General features: G+C 71.0%; 7 non-coding genes across 7 annotated transcripts; all 7 read right to left on the minus strand.

Moving 5' to 3' along the window:
- Positions 1–1022: 1022 nt before the first annotated feature.
- Positions 1023–1141, minus strand: LOC133240843 (5S ribosomal RNA). The gene has a single exon (XR_009734436.1). It is a non-coding gene; the product is annotated as a 5S ribosomal RNA (ribosomal RNA).
- Positions 1142–3151: 2010 nt separating this feature from the next.
- On the minus strand, positions 3152–3270 carry LOC133240844 (5S ribosomal RNA). The gene has a single exon (XR_009734437.1). It is a non-coding gene; the product is annotated as a 5S ribosomal RNA (ribosomal RNA).
- A 2014-nt stretch (positions 3271–5284) lies between these two features.
- LOC133240846 (5S ribosomal RNA) lies at positions 5285–5403 on the minus strand. Its single transcript, XR_009734439.1, has one exon. It is a non-coding gene; the product is annotated as a 5S ribosomal RNA (ribosomal RNA).
- A 2014-nt stretch (positions 5404–7417) lies between these two features.
- Positions 7418–7536, minus strand: LOC133240847 (5S ribosomal RNA). The gene has a single exon (XR_009734440.1). It is a non-coding gene; the product is annotated as a 5S ribosomal RNA (ribosomal RNA).
- A 2012-nt stretch (positions 7537–9548) lies between these two features.
- LOC133240848 (5S ribosomal RNA) lies at positions 9549–9667 on the minus strand. Its single transcript, XR_009734441.1, has one exon. It is a non-coding gene; the product is annotated as a 5S ribosomal RNA (ribosomal RNA).
- A 2007-nt stretch (positions 9668–11674) lies between these two features.
- Positions 11675–11793, minus strand: LOC133240849 (5S ribosomal RNA). The gene has a single exon (XR_009734442.1). It is a non-coding gene; the product is annotated as a 5S ribosomal RNA (ribosomal RNA).
- Positions 11794–13803: 2010 nt separating this feature from the next.
- Positions 13804–13922, minus strand: LOC133240850 (5S ribosomal RNA). Its single transcript, XR_009734443.1, has one exon. It is a non-coding gene; the product is annotated as a 5S ribosomal RNA (ribosomal RNA).
- Between the last annotated feature and the right edge of the window lie 1758 nt (positions 13923–15680).

Below are 15680 nucleotides of genomic sequence, written 5' to 3' on the forward strand. Positions count from 1 at the left end.
GGGAGGGAGAGACAGAGAGAGGGAGACACCGAGCGACTGACAGAGAGACGGAGAACGGGAGACGGACAGGGGACAGGGGATGGCATCCGCTCCGAGATAGACACACTGGCACAGACCGTGACACACCTCAGAGAGAGGCCGTGCGGCAGAAGCAGCTTCCCTAAGGGAGGGGGCGTCAGCCTTGGGCCGGCGGGCCCCGGCTGGACGCAGTGCCCTGGGGCTGGCAATCACCCGTGGGGACCCCCGGACTTCCTCGCATCCGAGGTCTCAAAGGTCCCCTTCGGCTTGGCCACCTACGGCGAGACCCAGCCCCCGCCCCCAGGCCAGAGGGTGAGTGCGGGAGAGTGTGTGTGTGAGTGTGTCGGTGGGCGACGGTGGGGTCTGGTCGACTGGGGGCCGGGGGGAACCCAGAATGGAGGGGACAGGGTGTGGCGGCCGGGGGTTTGGAAGTCTGTGTGGTCCTCTTGCTGTCTGTCTCTCTCTCTCCCTCTTTCTCCGTCTCCCTTACCCGTGGTCTCCGGCTCTCGACCTTTCTCGGCGGCGGTGGGGGGGTGTGTGTGTGTGCGTGACTGTTTTGTGTGTGTGTGTGTGAGTGTTGTGCGCGCGCGCCTGCGGGAGACCCAGCGGTTGCCTGCGAGGATGCGTCGAGGGGTGGGGCTGGGGACGGGCCGGGGGCTGCGGCTGCGGCGGGGGCTGGGGCCGGGGCCCCGCCCAGAAGTGCCTGAGGCCTGCCAAGGGAGCCCCAGACAGAGAGCACCCCCTCCACCCGCGCCCTCGCGGGTCCTCTGGTTTCCTGGAAGCCGAATGCGGAGGGGCTCGCGGGCCGCCCGGAGGCAACCCAGGTCTGCAGCGGGAGTCGGGGCCCCGGCCACCCACCCCGGGAGGGGCTGGAAGGCAGGCGACCGCTCTGAGCGCGGTGGGGTGCGAGGGGCCAGCGGCAGGTGGGCCTTGCGGGGGTGGGGGGCGGGCGCTAAAGGAGAGGGGAGGCAAAAGCAAAAAAAAGCAAAAAAAAAGAAAAGAAAAGCCTACAGCACCCGGTATTCCCAGGCGGTCTCCCATCCAAGTACTAACCAGGCCCGACCCTGCTTAGCTTCCGAGATCAGACGAGATCGGGCGCGTTCAGGGTGGTATGGCCGTAGACGGGGCGGCTGCCGCCGGGCGCCCTAAGAGCCCTGCGCTGCGCCTGCCTTTCGCTCCGACCTGCCGCTCGGCCCAGCCGGCCGCAGCTCTCCACGGAGCGCGCGCTGCACTTGAGCTGCACGACCCGCGACCGGAGTCCCGGCGGCCGTGTGGCCGGCCGACGCCGCTCCGCCCCCGCACACCGCCACCCCCGGCCAGCACCCGCCTGGCCCGGCCCGGGGGACCACGGGGCTTCCGGGACCCGGGACCCTGGACCCGGAGCAGCCGGCCCGGCATGCCTGCGGCGGATCGGGCGTGGGGTGGGGTGGGGTGGGGTGAGGGGCGCGGAGGGGTGAGGCGGGGCGGAGGTCTTGGCGCTCTCCCACCCTGGGACCCTCCAGGCCCGGCCCCGCTCGGAGGCCGCCGCCCCCTCCGCCACCTCTCCCCCTCCCCGCCCCGCCTCCCCTCCCCCCTCCCCCCCCCACCCCACCAAGGCCTTCGCTGCTCAGGGCCACGTGGCCCCGGAGCTCTCTGGCTTCGGGGCCCGCTGGGGCCCGCGGTCCTCTGAGCCTCCCGCGGGCCTGTGCGCAGCCCAGCCGTGGCCCTGAGCGCCCATCCTGCCCGGCACCTGCCCGGTGCCCAAAGCCACCTGGAGCCACCAGCGCGGTGAACCAAGAGCTCGTCCGCCCCGCCCCTTCGCCCTCCCGAGGCCCCCCTTGCCCCCACGCCGCCCTCCAAGCACAGGACCTTCCGGAGGGAGCAGACGAGCGACATGCAGGCACACGGACAGACACACAGACACTCGCAGGCACCCACGCCACGGGAGACAGCCGGCCGGCGCAAGCGCGGCAGCCAGGGCCACAGCCATAGCACCCGTGGGAGGCCGGGGGTCAGGAGAGACAGAGACAGAAAGAGATGAAGGTTCAGAGACACACTCCCAAGACGGCGCGAGGCAGATGCAGACAGACAGACAGACAGACAGACAGACACGAGCGCGCAGGCACACACGGGGAGGGAGAGACAGAGAGAGGGAGACACCGAGCGACTGACAGAGAGACGGAGAACGGGAGACGGACAGGGGACAGGGGATGGCATCCGCTCCGAGATAGACACACTGGCACAGACCGTGACACACCTCAGAGAGAGGCCGTGCGGCAGAAGCAGCTTCCCTAAGGGAGGGGGCGTCAGCCTTGGGCCGGCGGGCCCCGGCTGGACGCAGTGCCCTGGGGCTGGCAATCACCCGTGGGGACCCCCGGACTTCCTCGCATCCGAGGTCTCAAAGGTCCCCTTCGGCTTGGCCACCTACGGCGAGACCCAGCCCCCGCCCCCAGGCCAGAGGGTGAGTGCGGGAGAGTGTGTGTGTGAGTGTGTCGGTGGGCGACGGTGGGGTCTGGTCGACTGGGGGCCGGGGGGAACCCAGAATGGAGGGGACAGGGTGTGGCGGCCGGGGGTTTGGAAGTCTGTGTGGTCCTCTTGCTGTCTGTCTCTCTCTCTCCCTCTTTCTCCGTCTCCCTTACCCGTGGTCTCCGGCTCTCGACCTTTCTCGGCGGCGGTGGGGGGTGTGTGTGTGTGCGTGACTGTTTTGTGTGTGTGTGTGTGAGTGTTGTGCGCGCGCGCCTGCGGGAGACCCAGCGGTTGCCTGCGAGGATGCGTCGAGGGGTGGGGCTGGGGACGGGCCGGGGGCTGCGGCTGCGGCGGGGGCTGGGGCCGGGGCCCCGCCCAGAAGTGCCTGAGGCCTGCCAAGGGAGCCCCAGACAGAGAGCACCCCCTCCACCCGCGCCCTCGCGGGTCCTCTGGTTTCCTGGAAGCCGAATGCGGAGGGGCTCGCGGGCCGCCCGGAGGCAACCCAGGTCTGCAGCGGGAGTCGGGGCCCCGGCCACCCACCCCGGGAGGGGCTGGAAGGCAGGCGACCGCTCTGAGCGCGGTGGGGTGCGAGGGGCCAGCGGCAGGTGGGGCTTGCGGGGGTGGGGGGCGGGCGCTAAAGGAGAGGGGAGGCAAAAGCAAAAAAAAGCAAAAAAAAAAAGAAAAGAAAAGCCTACAGCACCCGGTATTCCCAGGCGGTCTCCCATCCAAGTACTAACCAGGCCCGACCCTGCTTAGCTTCCGAGATCAGACGAGATCGGGCGCGTTCAGGGTGGTATGGCCGTAGACGGGGCGGCTGCCGCCGGGCGCCCTAAGAGCCCTGCGCTGCGCCTGCCTTTCGCTCCGACCTGCCGCTCGGCCCAGCCGGCCGCAGCTCTCCACGGAGCGCGCGCTGCACTTGAGCTGCACGACCCGCGACCGGAGTCCCGGCGGCCGTGTGGCCGGCCGACGCCGCTCCGCCCCCCGCACACCGCCACCCCCGGCCAGCACCCGCCTGGCCCGGCCCGGGGGACCACGGGGCTTCCGGGACCCGGGACCCTGGACCCGGAGCAGCCGGCCCGGCATGCCTGCGGCGGATCGGGCGTGGGGTGGGGTGGGGTGGGGTGAGGGGCGCGGAGGGGTGAGGCGGGGCGGAGGTCTTGGCGCTCTCCCACCCTGGGACCCTCCAGGCCCGGCCCCGCTCGGAGGCCGCCGCCCCCTCCGCCACCTCTCCCCCTCCCCGCCCCGCCTCCCCTCCCCCCCCGCCCCCCCCCACCCCACCAAGGCCTTCGCTGCTCAGGGCCACGTGGCCCCGGAGCTCTCTGGCTTCGGGGCCCGCTGGGGCCCGCGGTCCTCTGAGCCTCCCGCGGGCCTGTGCGCAGCCCAGCCGTGGCCCTGAGCGCCCATCCTGCCCGGCACCTGCCCGGTGCCCAAAGCCACCTGGAGCCACCAGCGCGGTGAACCAAGAGCTCGTCCGCCCCGCCCCTTCGCCCTCCCGAGGCCCCCCTTGCCCCCACGCCGCCCTCCAAGCACAGGACCTTCCGGAGGGAGCAGACGAGCGACATGCAGGCACACGGACAGACACACAGACACTCGCAGGCACCCACGCCACGGGAGACAGCCGGCCGGCGCAAGCGCGGCAGCCAGGGCCACAGCCATAGCACCCGTGGGAGGCCGGGGGTCAGGAGAGACAGAGACAGAAAGAGATGAAGGTTCAGAGACACACTCCCAAGACGGCGCGAGGCAGATGCAGACAGACAGACAGACAGACAGACAGACACGAGCGCGCAGGCACACACGGGGAGGGAGAGACAGAGAGAGGGAGACACCGAGCGACTGACAGAGAGACGGAGAACGGGAGACGGACAGGGGACAGGGGATGGCATCCGCTCCGAGATAGACACACTGGCACAGACCGTGACACACCTCAGAGAGAGGCCGTGCGGCAGAAGCAGCTTCCCTAAGGGAGGGGGCGTCAGCCTTGGGCCGGCGGGCCCCGGCTGGACGCAGTGCCCTGGGGCTGGCAATCACCCGTGGGGACCCCCGGACTTCCTCGCATCCGAGGTCTCAAAGGTCCCCTTCGGCTTGGCCACCTACGGCGAGACCCAGCCCCCGCCCCCAGGCCAGAGGGTGAGTGCGGGAGAGTGTGTGTGTGAGTGTGTCGGTGGGCGACGGTGGGGTCTGGTCGACTGGGGGCCGGGGGGAACCCAGAATGGAGGGGACAGGGTGTGGCGGCCGGGGGTTTGGAAGTCTGTGTGGTCCTCTTGCTGTCTGTCTCTCTCTCTCCCTCTTTCTCCGTCTCCCTTACCCGTGGTCTCCGGCTCTCGACCTTTCTCGGCGGCGGTGGGGGGGTGTGTGTGTGTGCGTGACTGTTTTGTGTGTGTGTGTGTGAGTGTTGTGCGCGCGCGCCTGCGGGAGACCCAGCGGTTGCCTGCGAGGATGCGTCGAGGGGTGGGGCTGGGGACGGGCCGGGGGCTGCGGCTGCGGCGGGGGCTGGGGCCGGGGCCCCGCCCAGAAGTGCCTGAGGCCTGCCAAGGGAGCCCCAGACAGAGAGCACCCCCTCCACCCGCGCCCTCGCCGGTCCTCTGGTTTCCTGGAAGCCGAATGCGGAGGGGCTCGCGGGCCGCCCGGAGGCAACCCAGGTCTGCAGCGGGAGTCGGGGCCCCGGCCACCCACCCCGGGAGGGGCTGGAAGGCAGGCGACCGCTCTGAGCGCGGTGGGGTGCGAGGGGCCAGCGGCAGGTGGGGCTTGCGGGGGTGGGGGGCGGGCGCTAAAGGAGAGGGGAGGCAAAAGCAAAAAAAAGCAAAAAAAAAAAGAAAAGAAAAGCCTACAGCACCCGGTATTCCCAGGCGGTCTCCCATCCAAGTACTAACCAGGCCCGACCCTGCTTAGCTTCCGAGATCAGACGAGATCGGGCGCGTTCAGGGTGGTATGGCCGTAGACGGGGCGGCTGCCGCCGGGCGCCCTAAGAGCCCTGCGCTGCGCCTGCCTTTCGCTCCGACCTGCCGCTCGGCCCAGCCGGCCGCAGCTCTCCACGGAGCGCGCGCTGCACTTGAGCTGCACGACCCGCGACCGGAGTCCCGGCGGCCGTGTGGCCGGCCGACGCCGCTCCGCCCCCCGCACACCGCCACCCCCGGCCAGCACCCGCCTGGCCCGGCCCGGGGGACCACGGGGCTTCCGGGACCCGGGACCCTGGACCCGGAGCAGCCGGCCCGGCATGCCTGCGGCGGATCGGGCGTGGGGTGGGGTGGGGTGGGGTGAGGGGCGCGGAGGGGTGAGGCGGGGCGGAGGTCTTGGCGCTCTCCCACCCTGGGACCCTCCAGGCCCGGCCCCGCTCGGAGGCCGCCGCCCCCTCCGCCACCTCTCCCCCTCCCCTCCCCGCCTCCCCTCCCCCCCCCCCCCCACCCCACCAAGGCCTTCGCTGCTCAGGGCCACGTGGCCCCGGAGCTCTCTGGCTTCGGGGCCCGCTGGGGCCCGCGGTCCTCTGAGCCTCCCGCGGGCCTGTGCGCAGCCCAGCCGTGGCCCTGAGCGCCCATCCTGCCCGGCACCTGCCCGGTGCCCAAAGCCACCTGGAGCCACCAGCGCGGTGAACCAAGAGCTCGTCCGCCCCGCCCCTTCGCCCTCCCGAGGCCCCCCTTGCCCCCACGCCGCCCTCCAAGCACAGGACCTTCCGGAGGGAGCAGACGAGCGACATGCAGGCACACGGACAGACACACAGACACTCGCAGGCACCCACGCCACGGGAGACAGCCGGCCGGCGCAAGCGCGGCAGCCAGGGCCACAGCCATAGCACCCGTGGGAGGCCGGGGGTCAGGAGAGACAGAGACAGAAAGAGATGAAGGTTCAGAGACACACTCCCAAGACGGCGCGAGGCAGATGCAGACAGACAGACAGACAGACAGACAGACAGACACGAGCGCGCAGGCACACACGGGGAGGGAGAGACAGAGAGAGGGAGACACCGAGCGACTGACAGAGAGACGGAGAACGGGAGACGGACAGGGGACAGGGGATGGCATCCGCTCCGAGATAGACACACTGGCACAGACCGTGACACACCTCAGAGAGAGGCCGTGCGGCAGAAGCAGCTTCCCTAAGGGAGGGGGCGTCAGCCTTGGGCCGGCGGGCCCCGGCTGGACGCAGTGCCCTGGGGCTGGCAATCACCCGTGGGGACCCCCGGACTTCCTCGCATCCGAGGTCTCAAAGGTCCCCTTCGGCTTGGCCACCTACGGCGAGACCCAGCCCCCGCCCCCAGGCCAGAGGGTGAGTGCGGGAGAGTGTGTGTGTGAGTGTGTCGGTGGGCGACGGTGGGGTCTGGTCGACTGGGGGCCGGGGGGAACCCAGAATGGAGGGGACAGGGTGTGGCGGCCGGGGGTTTGGAAGTCTGTGTGGTCCTCTTGCTGTCTGTCTCTCTCTCTCCCTCTTTCTCCGTCTCCCTTACCCGTGGTCTCCGGCTCTCGACCTTTCTCGGCGGCGGTGGGGGGGTGTGTGTGTGTGCGTGACTGTTTTGTGTGTGTGTGTGTGAGTGTTGTGCGCGCGCGCCTGCGGGAGACCCAGCGGTTGCCTGCGAGGATGCGTCGAGGGGTGGGGCTGGGGACGGGCCGGGGGCTGCGGCTGCGGCGGGGGCTGGGGCCGGGGCCCCGCCCAGAAGTGCCTGAGGCCTGCCAAGGGAGCCCCAGACAGAGAGCACCCCCTCCACCCGCGCCCTCGCCGGTCCTCTGGTTTCCTGGAAGCCGAATGCGGAGGGGCTCGCGGGCCGCCCGGAGGCAACCCAGGTCTGCAGCGGGAGTCGGGGCCCCGGCCACCCACCCCGGGAGGGGCTGGAAGGCAGGCGACCGCTCTGAGCGCGGTGGGGTGCGAGGGGCCAGCGGCAGGTGGGGCTTGCGGGGGTGGGGGGCGGGCGCTAAAGGAGAGGGGAGGCAAAAGCAAAAAAAAGCAAAAAAAAAAAGAAAAGAAAAGCCTACAGCACCCGGTATTCCCAGGCGGTCTCCCATCCAAGTACTAACCAGGCCCGACCCTGCTTAGCTTCCGAGATCAGACGAGATCGGGCGCGTTCAGGGTGGTATGGCCGTAGACGGGGCGGCGGCCGCCGGGCGCCCTAAGAGCCCTGCGCTGCGCCTGCCTTTCGCTCCGACCTGCCGCTCGGCCCAGCCGGCCGCAGCTCTCCACGGAGCGCGCGCTGCACTTGAGCTGCACGACCCGCGACCGGAGTCCCGGCGGCCGTGTGGCCGGCCGACGCCGCTCCGCCCCCCGCACACCGCCACCCCCGGCCAGCACCCGCCTGGCCCGGCCCGGGGGACCACGGGGCTTCCGGGACCCGGGACCCTGGACCCGGAGCAGCCGGCCCGGCATGCCTGCGGCGGATCGGGCGTGGGGTGGGGTGGGGTGGGGTGAGGGGCGCGGAGGGGTGAGGCGGGGCGGAGGTCTTGGCGCTCTCCCACCCTGGGACCCTCCAGGCCCGGCCCCGCTCGGAGGCCGCCGCCCCCTCCGCCACCTCTCCCCCTCCCCGCCCCGCCTCCCCTCCCCCCCCCCCCCACCCCACCAAGGCCTTCGCTGCTCAGGGCCACGTGGCCCCGGAGCTCTCTGGCTTCGGGGCCCGCTGGGGCCCGCGGTCCTCTGAGCCTCCCGCGGGCCTGTGCGCAGCCCAGCCGTGGCCCTGAGCGCCCATCCTGCCCGGCACCTGCCCGGTGCCCAAAGCCACCTGGAGCCACCAGCGCGGTGAACCAAGAGCTCGTCCGCCCCGCCCCTTCGCCCTCCCGAGGCCCCCCTTGCCCCCACGCCGCCCTCCAAGCACAGGACCTTCCGGAGGGAGCAGACGAGCGACATGCAGGCACACGGACAGACACACAGACACTCGCAGGCACCCACGCCACGGGAGACAGCCGGCCGGCGCAAGCGCGGCAGCCAGGGCCACAGCCATAGCACCCGTGGGAGGCCGGGGGTCAGGAGAGACAGAGACAGAAAGAGATGAAGGTTCAGAGACACACTCCCAAGACGGCGCGAGGCAGATGCAGACAGACAGACAGACAGACAGACAGACAGACACGAGCGCGCAGGCACACACGGGGAGGGAGAGACAGAGAGAGGGAGACACCGAGCGACTGACAGAGAGACGGAGAACGGGAGACGGACAGGGGACAGGGGATGGCATCCGCTCCGAGATAGACACACTGGCACAGACCGTGACACACCTCAGAGAGAGGCCGTGCGGCAGAAGCAGCTTCCCTAAGGGAGGGGGCGTCAGCCTTGGGCCGGCGGGCCCCGGCTGGACGCAGTGCCCTGGGGCTGGCAATCACCCGTGGGGACCCCCGGACTTCCTCGCATCCGAGGTCTCAAAGGTCCCCTTCGGCTTGGCCACCTACGGCGAGACCCAGCCCCCGCCCCCAGGCCAGAGGGTGAGTGCGGGAGAGTGTGTGTGTGAGTGTGTCGGTGGGCGACGGTGGGGTCTGGTCGACTGGGGGCCGGGGGGAACCCAGAATGGAGGGGACAGGGTGTGGCGGCCGGGGGTTTGGAAGTCTGTGTGGTCCTCTTGCTGTCTGTCTCTCTCTCTCCCTCTTTCTCCGTCTCCCTTACCCGTGGTCTCCGGCTCTCGACCTTTCTCGGCGGCGGTGGGGGGGTGTGTGTGTGTGCGTGACTGTTTTGTGTGTGTGTGTGTGAGTGTTGTGCGCGCGCGCCTGCGGGAGACCCAGCGGTTGCCTGCGAGGATGCGTCGAGGGGTGGGGCTGGGGACGGGCCGGGGGCTGCGGCTGCGGCGGGGGCTGGGGCCGGGGCCCCGCCCAGAAGTGCCTGAGGCCTGCCAAGGGAGCCCCAGACAGAGAGCACCCCCTCCACCCGCGCCCTCGCCGGTCCTCTGGTTTCCTGGAAGCCGAATGCGGAGGGGCTCGCGGGCCGCCCGGAGGCAACCCAGGTCTGCAGCGGGAGTCGGGGCCCCGGCCACCCACCCCGGGAGGGGCTGGAAGGCAGGCGACCGCTCTGAGCGCGGTGGGGTGCGAGGGGCCAGCGGCAGGTGGGGCTTGCGGGGGTGGGGGGCGGGCGCTAAAGGAGAGGGGAGGCAAAAGCAAAAAAAAGCAAAAAAAAAAGAAAAGAAAAGCCTACAGCACCCGGTATTCCCAGGCGGTCTCCCATCCAAGTACTAACCAGGCCCGACCCTGCTTAGCTTCCGAGATCAGACGAGATCGGGCGCGTTCAGGGTGGTATGGCCGTAGACGGGGCGGCTGCCGCCGGGCGCCCTAAGAGCCCTGCGCTGCGCCTGCCTTCGCTCCGACCTGCCGCTCGGCCCAGCCGGCCGCAGCTCTCCACGGAGCGCGCGCTGCACTTGAGCTGCACGACCCGCGACCGGAGTCCCGGCGGCCGTGTGGCCGGCCGACGCCGCTCCGCCCCCGCACACCGCCACCCCCGGCCAGCACCCGCCTGGCCCGGCCCGGGGGACCACGGGGCTTCCGGGACCCGGGACCCTGGACCCGGAGCAGCCGGCCCGGCATGCCTGCGGCGGATCGGGCGTGGGGTGGGGTGGGGTGGGGTGAGGGGCGCGGAGGGGTGAGGCGGGGCGGAGGTCTTGGCGCTCTCCCACCCTGGGACCCTCCAGGCCCGGCCCCGCTCGGAGGCCGCCGCCCCCTCCGCCACCTCTCCCCCTCCCCGCCCCGCCTCCTCCCCCTCGCCCCCCCCCACCCCACCAAGGCCTTCGCTGCTCAGGGCCACGTGGCCCCGGAGCTCTCTGGCTTCGGGGCCCGCTGGGGCCCGCGGTCCTCTGAGCCTCCCGCGGGCCTGTGCGCAGCCCAGCCGTGGCCCTGAGCGCCCATCCTGCCCGGCACCTGCCCGGTGCCCAAAGCCACCTGGAGCCACCAGCGCGGTGAACCAAGAGCTCGTCCGCCCCGCCCCTTCGCCCTCCCGAGGCCCCCCTTGCCCCCACGCCGCCCTCCAAGCACAGGACCTTCCGGAGGGAGCAGACGAGCGACATGCAGGCACACGGACAGACACACAGACACTCGCAGGCACCCACGCCACGGGAGACAGCCGGCCGGCGCAAGCGCGGCAGCCAGGGCCACAGCCATAGCACCCGTGGGAGGCCGGGGGTCAGGAGAGACAGAGACAGAAAGAGATGAAGGTTCAGAGACACACTCCCAAGACGGCGCGAGGCAGATGCAGACAGACAGACAGACAGACAGACAGACACGAGCGCGCAGGCACACACGGGGAGGGAGAGACAGAGAGAGGGAGACACCGAGCGACTGACAGAGAGACGGAGAACGGGAGACGGACAGGGGACAGGGGATGGCATCCGCTCCGAGATAGACACACTGGCACAGACCGTGACACACCTCAGAGAGAGGCCGTGCGGCAGAAGCAGCTTCCCTAAGGGAGGGGGCGTCAGCCTTGGGCCGGCGGGCCCCGGCTGGACGCAGTGCCCTGGGGCTGGCAATCACCCGTGGGGACCCCCGGACTTCCTCGCATCCGAGGTCTCAAAGGTCCCCTTCGGCTTGGCCACCTACGGCGAGACCCAGCCCCCGCCCCCAGGCCAGAGGGTGAGTGCGGGAGAGTGTGTGTGTGAGTGTGTCGGTGGGCGACGGTGGGGTCTGGTCGACTGGGGGCCGGGGGGAACCCAGAATGGAGGGGACAGGGTGTGGCGGCCGGGGGTTTGGAAGTCTGTGTGGTCCTCTTGCTGTCTGTCTCTCTCTCTCCCTCTTTCTCCGTCTCCCTTACCCGTGGTCTCCGGCTCTCGACCTTTCTCGGCGGCGGTGGGGGGTGTGTGTGTGTGCGTGACTGTTTTGTGTGTGTGTGTGTGAGTGTTGTGCGCGCGCGCCTGCGGGAGACCCAGCGGTTGCCTGCGAGGATGCGTCGAGGGGTGGGGCTGGGGACGGGCCGGGGGCTGCGGCTGCGGCGGGGGCTGGGGCCGGGGCCCCGCCCAGAAGTGCCTGAGGCCTGCCAAGGGAGCCCCAGACAGAGAGCACCCCCTCCACCCGCGCCCTCGCCGGTCCTCTGGTTTCCTGGAAGCCGAATGCGGAGGGGCTCGCGGGCCGCCCGGAGGCAACCCAGGTCTGCAGCGGGAGTCGGGGCCCCGGCCACCCACCCCGGGAGGGGCTGGAAGGCAGGCGACCGCTCTGAGCGCGGTGGGGTGCGAGGGGCCAGCGGCAGGTGGGGCTTGCGGGGGTGGGGGGCGGGCGCTAAAGGAGAGGGGAGGCAAAAGCAAAAAAAAGCAAAAAAAAAAGAAAAGAAAAGCCTACAGCACCCGGTATTCCCAGGCGGTCTCCCATCCAAGTACTAACCAGGCCCGACCCTGCTTAGCTTCCGAGATCAGACGAGATCGGGCGCGTTCAGGGTGGTATGGCCGTAGACGGGGCGGCGGCCGCCGGGCGCCCTAAGAGCCCTGCGCTGCGCCTGCCTTTCGCTCCGACCTGCCGCTCGGCCCAGCCGGCCGCAGCTCTCCACGGAGCGCGCGCTGCACTTGAGCTGCACGACCCGCGACCGGAGTCCCGGCGGCCGTGTGGCCGGCCGACGCCGCTCCGCCCCCCGCACACCGCCACCCCCGGCCAGCACCCGCCTGGCCCGGCCCGGGGGACCACGGGGCTTCCGGGACCCGGGACCCTGGACCCGGAGCAGCCGGCCCGGCATGCCTGCGGCGGATCGGGCGTGGGGTGGGGTGGGGTGGGGTGAGGGGCGCGGAGGGGTGAGGCGGGGCGGAGGTCTTGGCGCTCTCCCACCCTGGGACCCTCCAGGCCCGGCCCCGCTCGGAGGCCGCCGCCCCCTCCGCCACCTCTCCCCCCCCCCGCCCCCGCCCCCCCCCCCCCGCCCCCCCACCCCACCAAGGCCTTCGCTGCTCAGGGCCACGTGGCCCCGGAGCTCTCTGGCTTCGGGGCCCGCTGGGGCCCGCGGTCCTCTGAGCCTCCCGCGGGCCTGTGCGCAGCCCAGCCGTGGCCCTGAGCGCCCATCCTGCCCGGCACCTGCCCGGTGCCCAAAGCCACCTGGAGCCACCAGCGCGGTGAACCAAGAGCTCGTCCGCCCCGCCCCTTCGCCCTCCCGAGGCCCCCCTTGCCCCCACGCCGCCCTCCAAGCACAGGACCTTCCGGAGGGAGCAGACGAGCGACATGCAGGCACACGGACAGACACACAGACACTCGCAGGCACCCACGCCACGGGAGACAGCCGGCCGGCGCAAGCGCGGCAGCCAGGGCCACAGCCATAGCACCCGTGGGAGGCCGGGGGTCAGGAGAGACAGAGACAGAAAGAGATGAAGGTTCAGAGACACACTCCCAAGACGGCGCGAGGCAGATGCAGACAGACAGACAGACAGACAGACAGACACGAGCGCGCAGGCACACACGGGGAGGGAGAGACAGAGAGAGGGAGACACCGAGCGACTGACAGAGAGACGGAGAACGGGAGACGGACAGGGGACAGGGGATGGCATCCGCTCCGAGATAGACACACTGGCACAGACCGTGACACACCTCAGAGAGAGGCCGTGCGGCAGAAGCAGCTTCCCTAAGGGAGGGGGCGTCAGCCTTGGGCCGGCGGGCCCCGGCTGGACGCAGTGCCCTGGGGCTGGCAATCACCCGTGGGGACCCCCGGACTTCCTCGCATCCGAGGTCTCAAAGGTCCCCTTCGGCTTGGCCACCTACGGCGAGACCCAGCCCCCGCCCCCAGGCCAGAGGGTGAGTGCGGGAGAGTGTGTGTGTGAGTGTGTCGGTGGGCGACGGTGGGGTCTGGTCGACTGGGGGCCGGGGGGAACCCAGAATGGAGGGGACAGGGTGTGGCGGCCGGGGGTTTGGAAGTCTGTGTGGTCCTCTTGCTGTCTGTCTCTCTCTCTCCCTCTTTCTCCGTCTCCCTTACCCGTGGTCTCCGGCTCTCGACCTTTCTCGGCGGCGGTGGGGGGGTGTGTGTGTGTGCGTGACTGTTTTGTGTGTGTGTGTGTGAGTGTTGTGCGCGCGCGCCTGCGGGAGACCCAGCGGTTGCCTGCGAGGATGCGTCGAGGGGTGGGGCTGGGGACGGGCCGGGGGCTGCGGCTGCGGCGGGGGCTGGGGCCGGGGCCCCGCCCAGAAGTGCCTGAGGCCTGCCAAGGGAGCCCCAGACAGAGAGCACCCCCTCCACCCGCGCCCTCGCCGGTCCTCTGGTTTCCTGGAAGCCGAATGCGGAGGGGCTCGCGGGCCGCCCGGAGGCAACCCAGGTCTGCAGCGGGAGTCGGGGCCCCGGCCACCCACCCCGGGAGGGGCTGGAAGGCAGGCGACCGCTCTGAGCGCGGTGGGGTGCGAGGGGCCAGCGGCAGGTGGGGCTTGCGGGGGTGGGGGGCGGGCGCTAAAGGAGAGGGGAGGCAAAAGCAAAAAAAAGCAAAAAAAAAAAGAAAAGAAAAGCCTACAGCACCCGGTATTCCCAGGCGGTCTCCCATCCAAGTACTAACCAGGCCCGACCCTGCTTAGCTTCCGAGATCAGACGAGATCGGGCGCGTTCAGGGTGGTATGGCCGTAGACGGGCGGCTGCCGCCGGGCGCCCTAAGAGCCCTGCGCTGCGCCTGCCTTTCGCTCCGACCTGCCGCTCGGCCCAGCCGGCCGCAGCTCTCCACGGAGCGCGCGCTGCACTTGAGCTGCACGACCCGCGACCGGAGTCCCGGCGGCCGTGTGGCCGGCCGACGCCGCTCCGCCCCCCGCACACCGCCACCCCCGGCCAGCACCCGCCTGGCCCGGCCCGGGGACCACGGGGCTTCCGGGACCCGGGACCCTGGACCCGGAGCAGCCGGCCCGGCATGCCTGCGGCGGATCGGGCGTGGGGTGGGGTGGGGTGGGGTGAGGGGCGCGGAGGGGTGAGGCGGGGCGGAGGTCTTGGCGCTCTCCCACCCTGGGACCCTCCAGGCCCGGCCCCGCTCGGAGGCCGCCGCCCCCTCCGCCACCTCTCCCCCTCCCCGCCCCGCCTCCCCCCCCCCCCCCCCCCCACCCCACCAAGGCCTTCGCTGCTCAGGGCCACGTGGCCCCGGAGCTCTCTGGCTTCGGGGCCCGCTGGGGCCCGCGGTCCTCTGAGCCTCCCGCGGGCCTGTGCGCAGCCCAGCCGTGGCCCTGAGCGCCCATCCTGCCCGGCACCTGCCCGGTGCCCAAAGCCACCTGGAGCCACCAGCGCGGTGAACCAAGAGCTCGTCCGCCCCGCCCCTTCGCCCTCCCGAGGCCCCCCTTGCCCCCACGCCGCCCTCCAAGCACAGGACCTTCCGGAGGGAGCAGACGAGCGACATGCAGGCACACGGACAGACACACAGACACTCGCAGGCACCCACGCCACGGGAGACAGCCGGCCGGCGCAAGCGCGGCAGCCAGGGCCACAGCCATAGCACCCGTGGGAGGCCGGGGGTCAGGAGAGACAGAGACAGAAAGAGATGAAGGTTCAGAGACACACTCCCAAGACGGCGCGAGGCAGATGCAGACAGACAGACAGACAGACAGACAGACAGACACGAGCGCGCAGGCACACACGGGGAGGGAGAGACAGAGAGAGGGAGACACCGAGCGACTGACAGAGAGACGGAGAACGGGAGACGGACAGGGGACAGGGGATGGCATCCGCTCCGAGATAGACACACTGGCACAGACCGTGACACACCTCAGAGAGAGGCCGTGCGGCAGAAGCAGCTTCCCTAAGGGAGGGGGCGTCAGCCTTGGGCCGGCGGGCCCCGGCTGGACGCAGTGCCCTGGGGCTGGCAATCACCCGTGGGGACCCCCGGACTTCCTCGCATCCGAGGTCTCAAAGGTCCCCTTCGGCTTGGCCACCTACGGCGAGACCCAGCCCCCGCCCCCAGGCCAGAGGGTGAGTGCGGGAGAGTGTGTGTGTGAGTGTGTCGGTGGGCGACGGTGGGGTCTGGTCGACTGGGGGCCGGGGGGAACCCAGAATGGAGGGGACAGGGTGTGGCGGCCGGGGGTTTGGAAGTCTGTGTGGTCCTCTTGCTGTCTGTCTCTCTCTCTCCCTCTTTCTCCGTCTCCCTTACCCGTGGTCTCCGGCTCTCGACCTTTCTCGGCGGCGGTGGGGGGGTGTGTGTGTGTGCGTGACTGTTTTGTGTGTGTGTGTGTGAGTGTTGTGCGCGCGCGCCTGCGGGAGACCCAGCGGTTGCCTGCGAGGATGCGTCGAGGGGTGGGGCTGGGGACGGGCCGGGGGCTGCGGCTGCGGCGGGGGCTGGGGCCGGGGCCCCGCCCAGAAGTGCCTGAGGCCTGCCAAGGGAGCCCCAGACAGAGAGCACCCCCTCCACCCGC

The sequence above is a fragment of the Bos javanicus genome, chromosome 28 (genome assembly GCF_032452875.1).
Source record: "Bos javanicus breed banteng chromosome 28, ARS-OSU_banteng_1.0, whole genome shotgun sequence".
Lineage (NCBI taxonomy): Eukaryota > Metazoa > Chordata > Mammalia > Artiodactyla > Bovidae > Bos > Bos javanicus.